This window comes from Triticum urartu, chromosome 4 (genome assembly GCF_003073215.2).
Source record: "Triticum urartu cultivar G1812 chromosome 4, Tu2.1, whole genome shotgun sequence".
NCBI classification, from domain to species: Eukaryota; Viridiplantae; Streptophyta; class Magnoliopsida; order Poales; family Poaceae; genus Triticum; species Triticum urartu.
In genome coordinates this window covers 52,859,044-52,873,062 of record NC_053025.1, presented here as the reverse complement: position 1 = coordinate 52,873,062, position 14,019 = coordinate 52,859,044, and the positions used below count along the sequence as shown (strand labels likewise).

The following is a 14,019-nucleotide window of genomic DNA, read 5'->3' as shown; positions in this document are numbered from 1 at the left end:
CTGACCACAGCTTCCGGGGGAGCAGTCTGCTCCCGGGATGCAGAGGCGTCCTCACAGTCAGCCAGAAAAGCTTTGAATAGCTCTTCCGAGTTTGTGGATCCGAAGGGAGGCATTGAAGGGCCTGGGTCCCCCATTCCATCCCAGTCGGACTCGGAGCGAAGCATCTCCCAACAAGATTCGAAAAATTCATTATCCCCAACCTAGGGCTAGTCGAGTATGAAGAAAAGACCTATATGGGATTCAGATTACCGAAATTGGATTTCCTTATTGATCCATATGTCGCTTAGACTTTACTTTTTCCCCTTTCCTCTATTTGTTCGATAGGGTCTTCGTCTCCGTGTAAAAGCAAACTCTCCAAATTTATGACCAACCTTTCCTTCAGTGATCTTACAACGAACAGGAGTTTTTCCATTGTAAATGAGTACGGAGCAATCAACGAATTCCGGCGAAATAGAAGATCTATGTGACCAAATTTTCCTGCTCCTTAGACTTTCTCTACTATGCCTTTTTTCGTGAACTACTAAATGACTCCTCTTGCTCCAAGCTCCCTTTTGTTGCCTTCTCGTTCACATCCTCGTTCAATTGAAACAAGCTTTCAATCAATATCTGCAGGCACATTATAGAATTCCTATATGGAAATTCATTTGCGGAAGACCTCCATTCAAACATGAGAAAAGCTTCTGGGCCCGTCCAAGATGGGATGGGAGAAAAAAAGCTAAAAAAATCTGGATTGTGCATTGGTCGGGATCTCCGTAACAAGTAGGTGAACGGTGATGATCAAAACCAGGAGAAAGATCTGAAAAAAGGGGACTTGGATAGGATTTTGACCACGATCAAAAGATAGGAGGGGTTCTATTTCTTTCATCGCCGTCAAAAGCAAAGGCTACCAAAAAAACCTTTACTATCACGGATATCGTTAAAGAAAACATGGATCCAAATGCCAAAGGGGAAAAATGGTGGAAAAGCTTCTCAAGGCCTCATCCTCCTCACCGCGCAAGCATGGGAAAAACGTTATGTGCTATCGTTGCAGGGAGAAGGGTCATCTTGCGGAGATCTACAGAAAAGAGGCGACCCGCTTCGTTTGTGGCGCCTTCGGCCACAGATCCTTCTACTGTCCTAGGCGAGGGAAGCAAGGTAACCAAGTAATCCTCTTTCTTGTGCTTCAGCCCTATGAGGATATGGTGAGAAACGTGGAACATTTGAGAAAATGTGCTGTGTCGTTGAGGGGAAGAGCTTTTCTTTCGAAGGCATCTTTCTGAAGGAAGAGTGTCCCCTCCATTTGGATACAGTTTCTGATTGTTAGCTAGAATATATGGGTGTATTGTCATTCAAGTTCTATAGATGGTGTCTGTCTCACTATCTGTTTGAGTGCCTGAAGGCCTCTGGAGGAGTCGTTCTGTGAGTTGTATTCAAGCTCGCCCTTAGACCGAGTCAAGTTAGCAATAAGAGTCAGCTACTTTGGCCTTGTCATTCGCTTTTTTGCCATATAGATAGGTTGGAGTGTGGGTGGCCACTAACCCAACGAACGAACTTACGTGTAGGTGTGATCCTATCTGCTCTTCCACTATAGGACTAGAAATCCAGTACAACCATGTCCCTTTCTTAGGGGAAAAGCCCTCTTTGAAGGAGAATCCACTTCTGAGTGCCAAAGGCGGGCATCCGACGTCACCAAAAAGAAGGAGAAAGGCATTCAGGCACCGCAAATCCAAGAAACTCCGAATACAGGCCGGCATGAAAAGAGAAATGACCAAAGGGATTGGGGCTGTTTCGGCACCAAAAAAAGTGTCACTATGCTAAACACATCGAATATCCGTCTCTTTATGTGGGAGCGAACCATCTTCGCTTACGGGTCTACCAATCCTATAGCTCTGATATAGATTTAAGTAACTTGGCAGAAAAAAATGCGGAAAAACGGTTTTGGATGGAAGAGGTAGATGAGAAAGACTTTCCACTTAGAGTCAGAAGTCCACGCTAGATGACCGATCTTTATGACCTTGAGGAAAATTACCTATCTTGAATTAATACACCAAAATCGGTTATTTCAATCGATCCACGAAAGGAATTGATCACCACGATAATGTGACGCAAGGCAAAATCTGCAATCAACATCGGTTATGTGAAATAGGTCATTTGAGAAAAAAAGAGAGAATAGGACAATCTATATGTTTAACACAAGCGGTTAAGTCGATAGCTTTCTTAAGGAACAACTAAAGAAAATGCTCTCACGAATCCTATTTTCTGATTATGTATGCCACGACATTACGATTTGGAGCTTTGATCCGGCCATGTAGAGCACTCATAGAGGTCCGTCTTCACGTCAGTAATCTACCAAACCCATGCTGGAATTCAGTAGAGTCCCACGAGTCAATCGACAAAAGCGAGAAACGAGGTTGTTCGACAAGGCTACGGTCTAACTTTTTCTTCCTAGCGGAGTTCAATACGAAAATAAAGGCGCTCCGCATTGGGAATGGCGTACTACGTACGGGTGGTATTTCAGGTATAACTGATCAGGGTTGTTCTGAAAGCAAGTCAATTGGTGCTTTGGAAAGTGAGTGCCAGAGGCTAGTCACTGCTTGGTTTACAGAAGGGAAGGAAGAAAGAGATACCGAAGCAGATTCAGTATAGAAAAGAAGAAATTGATACCATTCATTCCAGTTTATTTGATACCCACTTAAAGTTTCTATCAAACCATGTCTTTTTCTTCGAACGTCAATCTCGTAGGAATTTCGATTGGAAGTGTGGTATTGAAGGGCGAAGCCTTTACTCTTTGACTTGTTTCTTTGAATATAACATAATATTGACTGCGCACTTCGAAAGATGATGGTGTATTCCGAGGATCAGTCCGTTTTTTATTGAATTCGCTGATAGATCTGGATGATTCAAAGAATGATTCTTCCCTGGGTATTTCCCCGGTACCATTATTTAAATTGGAGCTTTTCAATTCCATTTTTGAGATTGAGGTGAGGGTTTAAGACCGCTCGTAACGATTTTTTTCTTTTATGGCTGGGTGGGCAAGAAAAGGATTTGATTCTTGAAGATATCAACTCATACGCCTGCTCCATACATTCAAAAACATTTTTGGTACTTTCTATGAGAATGGATAAATAGAAATGGGTACATTCCTCTTTCTCTTTCTGGCCAAACTACCCATAAAAAAGAAGAGAGAGAGCTGTAAGAGCGGTAAAAGCAAGCTCGGTGGCCCGGTTTCACTACAGGTTGATATATCCTTTTGAAAGAAAAGTAAATTCGCTATGCTATAAGGTACCAATTCATCAAGGTATAAAACCACATCTACAGTGGGAGTCCCTATCTACTTTCGATTCCCTTCTTACTGGCTTTGCCAATACATCATACTGATTTGACGCTTCCTTACGCTTTCTTTCAAGCATTGCTTCCAGGACAACGGAGAGTATTCCAAGATAAAGAACCAGAACTGAGGTTGACACTACTGAAAGATAAAAGAATGGTGGATAGATGGATTCGCACCATCCCAAAACCGAAATACAGACAGACCAAAAAAATACGCAAATAAATACTCCACCACCAGCCTACCTACTAGCATGTATTAAGTGAATAGCTTGTATGGTAGTTGTTAAAGAAAAGATGTATGTAATCCCGGAAGAGAAGCAATTGTCGTACGACCTGTAAGCGTCACTTTTTGACTTCCTTGCCGTTTGTGAATTGAGTCAATCGAGTTACGTTTGAAAAATGAATGGAATTCTGGAGTGGACCGAATATCCATGGCAGAACCCCACACTGGCTAGGAACTGGGCTGCACTAAGCCCGGCACTTTTTGGGCTTCTTCATGAATCTAGTTTTCAGGTAAGGTCAGATCATCTTATTGAATAGATATCTGAAAGAAAGCAAAGGAATGAATCGTTTTTCCAATTACCTTCTCTCGAAAACCATAGATCTTCTGGTTACCATTGACTATCCGGCACTTTCGTCTGTAGAGCGAAGCAAGAAATTGCATGGAAGGGCTTTTATGCTAATATCAGCCTTGTTTGGAACAATAGATGCAATCCATTTCAGTGTATGTCACTGAGTTCACCATTGCAGTTGAGACGTCAGGCAATTGAGCGTTCCCTAGAGTTTGGTTCAAAGGCTAAGGACTCCCCGCCGCCTTCATAAGGGCACTAAGGTGGAGCACAGAAAAGCAAATTGGGCACCCATGTTTTACCAGTCCCGGATCTCAGGGCCGTTTTGCCAACCGCCGACATGAACGAAATCGAGTTTCATTGCGGGAAATTCGGATTTCATGAGGGAGGAAAAGGGGGTGGAGAGTCGTACAATGCATTGGTGGGATGAAGGTGCTAGCTTGGCTGAGATAGGAAGTTTCGATGTGTATGTAGATTTGGTTCTAGTGCCCCCACCCTTTTCGAGATCTGTCAGGATTAGCAAGATGTTCTGGTGTAAACTATAGAGAAATGGAATGAATGAAATGTATCTAAGAAGAAAGGAAGCCATGCTCCATCCTGTTTCTAAAAAGAACATCACCTCCCTTTTTGGTTAGATACCGCTCCGTTAGGTACTAATGCTTCTACCTATCACCCGGAGGGTGAGTTTGAGAGCTGTGTTTTTTTCCAACGTTAATAGCATTCCGCGAGAAAAGTCATCTACTGATGTTGTCAGCGGAGTCCCTCGTCCATCCATGTATGAATAGCGGTATCCCCCATTTTGGACAGTGATGAGGTAGTCGACGCAATTTGCATGTGTATTTGCGTTCGGCTTTGCTACTTTCCTTCTAGAAAAGAATGTCCGCGGAAGGGAATAGTCTACGTGGCCCGGGGTAGTATTTCAATTCCTTTATCGGGTGGGAGAGTTTAGAACCAGTTAAGCCAATAGCTGCTGCTTTAGTCACACTAGCTACATCAGTTGATCATGGATTTAGCATACCACCTTAGAATAGTCTACGTGGCCCCTTGTTTTTACTACAATTTGATATAGTGAATCCAGTAATGCAGACAGCCCTTTGTAAAGCGCTTTTAAAGCCCCTGACTCTCAAAAAGAGCTGGAGGTTTTGCCTCAACTCATTCCATGAATGTTGTTTCATTCCCCACGCGGCTGAATCCAACTCAGTCTTTATCCTGCCTTGGAGTTCTCTCTCATAACTGAAGCCAGGAGGTATTCGATTTATCAGATTTCGAGCTAGCTGCCCTTTTCTTGCTCCTTGCCATTAGCGCAGCCCTTTTCTTTTTGTTAGCTAGCGTAGTTTTTCACCTTCAAAAGAAGGCGCCAGCGCTTTTGTAGTGACCCCTCCGGGGTCCCGGGTTGCTTTGGCGCGCCCCACCCCGTCAGTCCTGTGTTGTACTTGACTTGACTCTCCCCCGCTTGCTGCTTGCTGATCGTAGTGTTCAAAAATGACATGAAGCTGGATATGAGTAGATGTTGTTGGTCGAAAACGTCTTTCATTCACAATGAAACAGAATGGTCTCGCTCGATGCATCATTTTAGAATGTGTATTTTCATATTAACAGTTCTTAAAAGTTCTCAACTCAAAGACCAACCGTTAAAAGGATGCTACAATGTTCGAAATTATCAACTTAACATGCCCCCTTACTTCCTTCGTGACCTCCCACTACTTCATCTACCGAAATGATTAGGCAGATCTCGTTTTTTCGAGCATTAAACCTGCTCATGATCCTTTATAGAGCATGGAGAAGACAGAGAGATGAAAGGACCACCTTCTCCTGCTTGCTTGATCGGAATCTATTCACATTTAGAATAGCTGAAGTGCTACTTAACTTCACTTAGTAGTTGAAACTCGGAGAGACAGAGAGAGTCCTCTCTCATACTTGCCAATTCCAAGGCTGATCAGCATGGGAATTGGCAGGAACCAACCTTAGTTGCCCCTCGGTAGAGTGAGTCTACTTAGCGAACTGGCAGGACGCGGAGATCGATTGATCAATATGCATATCGAGAGTTGATGGTTGACCGCCGCCCCCCTTGTCCTGCCCCGACCGGGGAGGCAAAGGGGATTGCTATTGTCACCCTTTCTCCCGGTGTATGTGAAAGAGAAAAAGTGACGCACTTTTAGGATTTTCGGTCTGCGGTTGGTTGGGCCAAAGAACGAAAGTCAGCTTCCTTAAGTCCGTTCTTCCTCAGTAGCTCAGTGGTAGAGCGGTCGGCTGTTAACTGACTGGTCGTAGGTTCGAATCCTACTTGGGGAGATTTGATTCATTCAGAATTCGAATTGATAGTTATAGCTTTTTTGACTAGCGACCCCTGTCCTTCTCCTTTTTTTTCTAAAGACGCAGCAGAATCATCAAACGGGACATCAAAAGTGGGAAGTTGATTGTAGGATTTCTATTCCTCACTCTTGTATAGGTGAACTTGGTTCGTTCAATGAAAAGGGATAAGAAGGATCCACTGGGAATGAATGGGAAGACTGGGGTAGTATCTTCATTAGCCGGAAGGAATTAGTCTCCACTAGCGTAATTCGAAGAACGAACAAGAAAAGGCGTCTTTATGTAGGAGGATGGATGGATGTGGTCCAATGGCTAAAGCTCTGCCAGCTTCTTGTAGACTGGCAGTCTCCGAGAGGAACCTTAACCCCCCGGGCCGGGTGGGATGGTATAACTTTTTTTCCGCCACAAGTGGGAACTCAGTCCTTGGTAAGACACAAGGGGGAAGGAAGATCTTCACTCATTCATTAAGTAAGTGCCTGCGGTGAGACCCACAACAAACGAAGGGGGTGGAGGGAGACCGAAGAAGGAACAATTGTCTTGAATGCTACGCTGGGATCAGCAGCTTCTAGTGTTTTCAAAATGAGTCGGGCAGGAAGAGGAAGATCGGGCGGGGAAAACGGGGTTCGAACCCACGACTTCTGGCATGACAGACCAGCACTCTAACCAACTGAGCTATTTCCCCCTTTCGTAACTACTGTCGATTCAACAGTCACCTACCAGTTACCTTTGTAACTATACCAAAGTAGCTGTACAACAGAATGCCATTCGCCTTTAGTACTTTTCTTTTTCTTTTGAGGACAGTAGAAAGAAATGGCTCTGCTCGCTTAGAGAAGGGGCTCCGCGCTCTATCAGCTATCAGTTAGTTGGCGCTACGCGCGACTTCAGTTGACAAAAGCGAACAAAATAGCGCTAGCGCCCGCGGAGAACTTTCGTTTGTTCGCCTTCTAAAAGGCCTACTGACCTGCCGGTGAAAAGCCGGTTACAAAACAAATAATAAGACATAGTGAAAAAGTACCAAAACAACTGAAGCCTACATCCCACTACGCCTGGGTTCCCCCTTCCTATGAACCTTGAGTTAATAGGTAGGGTCAACTATACCAAAGTGGAAGGGCCACTATCTAAGCTATTAGTGGGCTGGTTTGAACTGTTGATTTACTGAATCGAGTGAAGCTGTGTTGCGTAACATATAGGTCGCCAAGGCCTAGAAGTACAAGTGGTCGCCCTAATGGTCACTCTCAAACTCACTAGTTGAGTGACAAAAGTCACTTAGCTTCTTTAATAGGGCTTGCCAAAGAACCCCTCCAGGGCCCCGGGAAGAGGAAGAAGTAGATAGAGCAAAGGTCTCCTCTTTCTGTCCGCTCTTCCCGGCATGTAGAGATCCGATTGGGCTTATAGTTTAATTGGTTGAAACGTACCGCTCAGTAACGGTGATATTGTAGGTTCGAGCCCTACTAAGCCCATCTGACCTTGCTTAATCAATGACTCCGGTAGTCACCTGAACCACTCTCTCGGATAGCCCACAACCTCTCTTCTGGATGCGAAAGAAGATTCGATCAACGTACAAGGTTTGCCTTCTTGTGAGAAGGAGGGTTCTGAATTGTGTTCTCAGTGCAAAGGGAGTCTTTGAGAAGGTTCCGTTTTTCTAAAGAGAGAGAAGATCAGTAGAGCAGTCCGGCAGCTGTTCGGGGGTCAGCTTTGGGATTTGCCTGATCGACCCCTACCAGTGTATTAATCTACAAAAATGAAGATTGACATTCGTCAATTTACCGGATCTATCCTCTTCTACTAACTTTACAAAATGGAAGGGAAAATGTGAAGACCAAAGATGTCAACTACTAAGCATAGTCAATTGCAAATCAGCCAGTTGGTTTGCTTCTCTCCAAGTATGGGAGATTTTCCAATCTTCGAAAGACGCTCGTACTTTCTTGATCTTATGAAGAAGGGGCTTTCCTTAGCTGCGGACTTTGGGATCTTGAGAGTAGACCATGTCTTACGTTAGGGAATCCGAATCAATCCAAATCCTCTGACACTCCTTTTCAGCTGCTATTTGAATACATGTTCAGATGCAAAAGAGCTCGACTTCGAGTATGGTCTTGTTCTTAACTGCTTGAGAGAACGCATATATCCCCTTTTTATTGCTAAACCTCCACAAGCCTTCCCATGCTCGCTAATTGAACCGTCCGTCTTTATCTTAATCCATTCATTTCCCGGTGGTCAACACACAATAGAATATGTTTGTTTTTGATCGAATTGAGACAAAAGTACCATTTTTAGGATGTTCGCCGATTCTTCCTCTTCTTTCTCTCATAAAACTGGAGATACTAGCTTCTAATCTGCATATTTTTGCAAATCCTTTTCCATTTGGATTTTTGAAAACATTAACTTACCTCTAGAATTCCACTATATATAACGTTGACGTTCCGCCAAAATGTGCCAGAGCGAGTGAAAGGCAAGCCTACCCATGGTGTTAACTTGCCATCCCCAACAAATCTGCTAGCAGCCCATTCGAGTTCCGCTTGGAAACAAGAAGCTCTTCTTTATTTGCGTTTTTTTGCCCAAGATAAGCCCATTTTCCAGAGCCAAGCCTATTATAAGAGTTCAACTGCCATATTCGGATGGAGTCCAAATGCTTGCATCTTGGGCTGAATAATGACCCAATTCCTTAGCTTCCATGCATTAATCATATCCGGGGATGTGGGAATAGGGAGATGCCATCCATCTACACGACACGATAGCTTAAGCAAAGAATAGAGAGAGCTAAGCTAGAATACAAACAAATAAGATATTCCACTAGCGTAGGCCTACCATAGAAAAGTCTAAAAAAATCTTTTCTTTGTTTGTCAGCGGGAGAGAAAGCAAGCTTACGGTGCTTTGGATGTTAACGTTTTTGTAGGATACTAAACACCCATATATATACATTGTTTTATACTCCTCTGTACAAGCGTATAAGAGCTATTATGCTCGATAAAAGGAAGTTTATGAATAAGTAAGTCTTTATTTTTTGAATAGCCGGCAGGAGAACTTACTTTTCTGGCTATCGTATGAACAATGCCGTCCGCTTTTCTTTTTTGAGTTTCCATGGATCTCTCCGACGAAGTAGCGGAAGCATGAAATGCTATTCACGAATGAGCATTTCTATCTGATTCCTACAAAAGAGATAGGGGAAGCTCACTTTTGTCAAATGGGGCTAGAAAGCATAGAACCCCGTCTTAAATCAACCGGTGAATCCAGAATCAAAGTGAGGAGAACAGGATATGTTATGAGAAGAGTGACGTGGGAATAGATTGCATTTCAAAAAGAATCTATACACTCAATAAGCCAGAACGGGAAAATTCAACTGCAAAAAGAACTGGTACGGTGTGAGAAGAGGCCTATTCTCAATAATGAACAAGATGATGCAGCTCTAGTTGCTGGAGGCAGAGGACGTGGACGCGGCAGGAATAGATCCAGGGGGAGGACGCGAATAAAAAAGGCTATGAGGATCATAAAAATTGAGGTGGAGGGAGATTGTACAACTAAGGATCGAGTAGAGGAAGACGTCAGTCTTTCAGTTGTAGATGATCATTACCGAAAAAGATGTACATTCGAATGAAAAAAGAGGGCCTGTCCGAGAGGAAATAAAGAATATTCATTTGCGGATTCTTCCGTACAAGCAACAGATTGAGCAACTAGCGCGAAAGCCGTTGCGCGTTAGCGCATCCGTTTTCTTGCTCGGGAACGAGGGGACTAAAAAAATTGTCAAAAGCCATCTTTCTCTTTAACTAACTAAGTATTCTTAAAAATATGTATGTCTATGAGGTATTTTGACTTAATGGGAAGTAGGTATCTCATTCATAGGCAAGAGCAGGCCGTCCTGAAGGCATGAACTGAAGGCAGGCAAGAAGGCATTAAATGGATTTTAAGGATTCGGTGTAAAGATGCGGAGTACATTATCTTTCTTTCTATAAAAATATATAGAATCCGTGATCCTATCCTATTTTTTAAGTCATTTTTTCATTCGAAATTATTTTCTTTCGCAAGAGCACTCAAACATAGATTGAAGATCTTCAGTTCTTCGGTCGGCAGCCGCAGTCAGTAATAGCAAGCAGCGTCCCATACTACTTTTCCTTTGAATGTTCATTCTGGAATTGAATGTCACAAACAAGACTCATACTTCAGAAAAAAAAACTGCTTGAATCAGGAGCTGTAATCCACAGCTTTAGAGATAGGGGCGGCAGTCACAGCATTGGCAGCAGTGAGCAGAGGTCAAGAAGAAGAAGCGGTAAGAGCAGTTAGAGAGCAAGCAGCGGCTCATCAAACCTTTCTGTTTCGGTTACAGCTCAAGTGGTTTGTTTTCAAGTAAGGTACTCAAGTAAGCTTTCCTCCTGAAGACAGAGTTTCGGGTGAGCTAGCAAAGAAAGTCAGTAGTTAACCGGAAATTTAGGTCAAATTAGCATTTCGTAAGTTTTAGTAAGGCCAGTTATGGGAAGCAGGCCATGGAGAAAGAGAGGAATCAATCGTCCAACGCTATGTTAACAAATACGTGAAAGGTTTGATTATTCCATACACTTGAACGCGTTCCTTATCAATAGGTTTCAGAGAGACGAGCAATGATTGCTTGACGATCTTCACTGCATGAGACTAGACTTGACTCAAGCTTCATACGAAAGCATTTACTGAACTAAAGCCGTTGAGCCAAGTCAAGCGAAAGACTTATTCGAAGAAAGCTTTAAGAGAGTTTGTTGTCCCATGCCTTTCTGATGGTGAACCTCCTACTGCTTCTTCCAATTCTGAAACTGGGATTGGCCTATTGACTTTGCCCTTCCTTTAGACAAAGAGCCCCCAGTTTCGCCAAAAGACCTCTGCGTGTTGTCATTCAACTCCACACAAGCCTGTCGTTGGGCTACTTGCGTCTTCGGCAGATACAAAGGAGAAGTGACGGTCGGTGAAATAGCCCTCCAACTCGTAGCTCTTCTTGCTTAACGTGAAAACTCTCCTTTCCAATGAAAACGAGAAAGAAAGATGTCAGCTACTAAATGTGCTGTTTTGTGAATTTGATACTAGGTAGTTCTCCCCCCTCGGCAGGCAAGTAGCCTTTGCGACTTACATCTCTGCTACAGGAGGGTATGAACCCTCGGATCTAGGCGAGGTGATGGCGGGGAACTCCAACAGGTTTTGGTTTCCTCCTCACTGATTGATGGAGCCCAAGACTGCTTGACGACTTTCGGTGTGGGGTCAGCTTGAGCCGAGGTCGTCTTGTAACAGGAACAGGAAGAATAGCAAACAAGCACACAAGCAGGAATAGGAATATTGGCTGTCACTATCCTATGGTTAGCAATCAACTACGGAGCTGGCAACTCACAAGCCAGCAAGTCAACCTGTGTCAGATCTTCGGCCCAGTTTATGGACGAAACTGACTCTACTTCCTCATTCAGGCTGATATGAACTACAAAAGTTTTCATCTTTAGCATGGATATCGTAGGTATAAATGAAAGAAACTGGAATCGGGAAGTTGTTTCTTTCTCTCGATACGCAGAGGGGAGAGCATGCCCTATCTCAGGCAGTATATCAGTCGTTAACGATCTTACCGGGACACATCAAATTGAAACCAGAATCCCAACCTCTTTGGAAGAAGCTCCAAATAGAAAAAATTTCAGAGCGGGGAATCTTCCTACAAACTAAAATGTGTTAAATATATATATACCTACCTCTGCCTAGAAAAACTGGAGTTTCAGGCACCCTCGTGGGAGACATTGGATGTTGTCAACCGGCCTTAAAATGCTCATAAACAGCTCTTCCCCCTTTGACTTAGTTTTCGCTCTCCTCTGTTTCTAGTAGAAAAAGCCTGATCCTACTTTGCGAGTCCAACAGGTCTAGTATTCTTTTCTTTTTCGTCTGAGGGAACGTGGTAGCCCTGATCTAGCTAAGACTTGAGATTCCATTCTATTTCATTCTGATCTCGTTATGAGGAAATAGGTGAGGCGAGGCTAAGACAAGATATGGGACTTCCCGCGCTAAGTTGTTCCAATCTCTGTACTTAAGTAACCGAACTCGAAAGTGCTGCTATGAGCTAGATTTGTGCGTACAAGGGTAAAGAAGCGAGCAAGGCTACCTTTCCGCTGGAAATCCTATACCTGAGTGCTATTTGATCAGAGTGAGTTGTAATTGAGCTTGATTTACTTGCTCTTCTATTTGCATTTTTTGTTAAGTATGTGGGTGACTCATCGTCGTGAGATCGGTTGGTCGAAAATTCTTTTCAAGTAGTCTCAGTCGGCGAACTCGGCTCCACAGAAGAAGTTAGTAGTGAATCAAAGAACTCACGCATGTAATCAGTGACTAGGGATCGATCAATCGGATGCAACCGAGCCATACAAAAAGAATTGGAAAAGGGATGACGCAAGAGCAGTGGAAGGTGACTTAGCAACATCAGTCATTTCCTATAGAAAGGAAGGAAAGGATCTCTCTTCTGTCTAGACGAAAGATCTCATTTTTGCTACCGCTCTCCCTCTTATGAGTCTCTGTCAGCCGTTGTTTAGTAGCTTTCAACGCGAGTTCAGTCATTCTCTTATATACTGAAAAGTACGAACTGACTTAAAGCACGAACATGAAGGAAAGGCTGAATTCGAAACATCTTGAATCGGATTCTCTCTTCTCAGAGAGCTTGAGAGTGAAATGAGTGGGCCGGCCAAAGAAGACCACTATGGAAGTGAAAGGGGAGGGCAAGAGCGGTTCGAAGACCATAGCCCGATGTGGGTACATTGGCGTCATCGTCGTATGAAATTCACGCACAAAGGGCGCCGCATCACTCTCAATGGCATTCAAGATAATCCTTCCTGCCGTCCAATCTCTGTCCGTAAGCTGCAAGGATTGCGGAAACGGGGTGCTGTTAGCCAGTGTGTGCAAGTGCGTCAGATTCACCAGGAGCATGATCTGCAAGCAATTACTCTGGATGCTGATCCTGCAGAGCAGACACCTCCAGCTGTTCAAGAACTGCTACAGGAGTTTGATGCTTTGTTCCGGGAGCCAAAGGAATTACCCCCTCGTCGTGCCTGTGACCACCAAATTCCGTTGGTGCCAGGTGCAGTGCCAGTCAATGTCCGGCCATATAGATATGCACCCCACCAGAAAACAGAGATTGAGAAGCAAATCTGTGAGATGATGAACAATGGCATTATTCGTCGCAGCACGAGCCCCTTCGCTTCTCCAGTGCTCTTGGTTCGTAAGAAGGATGGATCCTGGCGCTTTTGAAATATCCTATGCCAGTCGCGGGTTGTCCCAAGCTCAACGTAGGTTCGCAAGAGAAAAAGAGGGGGGTACCTTGTCTGTCGGTCGAAGAAGGCAACAAACAAGTGGAAGCAACCGATGCTTTGGTCATTCTACTCCTTGATGCCAGTCTGTGCTTGCTGTCATGCTGGCAAAAGCGGGGGTTTCGGCCGGCTTTACCTACTATTGGATTTGAACCAATGACTCTCGCCGTATGAAAGCGATACTCTAACCGCTGAGTCAAGTAGGTCAAGCTGAGTCAAGTCAGAGAAAATCGAAAAAAAGAGAAAGCCAACCAAAGCGCAACCAGAGTTCTCCGCGGGGTGGAGCGCTAAGAAAGAGAAAGCGTTATCGCTATACGAAATGAAGCAGCGGCTAGCACACTAAGATAAACCACTTGGTTTAAAAAACTGCTTAGTGGCGTGTGATTTCAACACTATTCCAGAGGTATATGACAAAAATTGTGGGAGAGACCTCTATGTTCCTCAGCTTAAATCATTCTATGATTGTTTACAATTCTGTCATCTATTTTACATGAGGGCTAGAGGGTGGTCTTGGAGCAAGAAAAGTGTTGAGTCCAGGCGCATTA

At 43.9% G+C, this 14,019-nt stretch overlaps 2 non-coding genes and 1 pseudogene across 2 annotated transcripts; 2 read left to right on the top strand and 1 right to left on the bottom strand.

Moving 5' to 3' along the window:
* Positions 1–14,019, top strand: part of LOC125554589 — a 59,220-nt pseudogene that overhangs the window by 9,432 nt on the left and 35,769 nt on the right.
* TRNAN-GUU lies at positions 6,099–6,170 on the top strand. Its single transcript has one exon. It is a non-coding gene; the product is annotated as a tRNA-Asn (tRNA).
* TRNAD-GUC lies at positions 6,797–6,870 on the bottom strand. Its single transcript has one exon. It is a non-coding gene; the product is annotated as a tRNA-Asp (tRNA).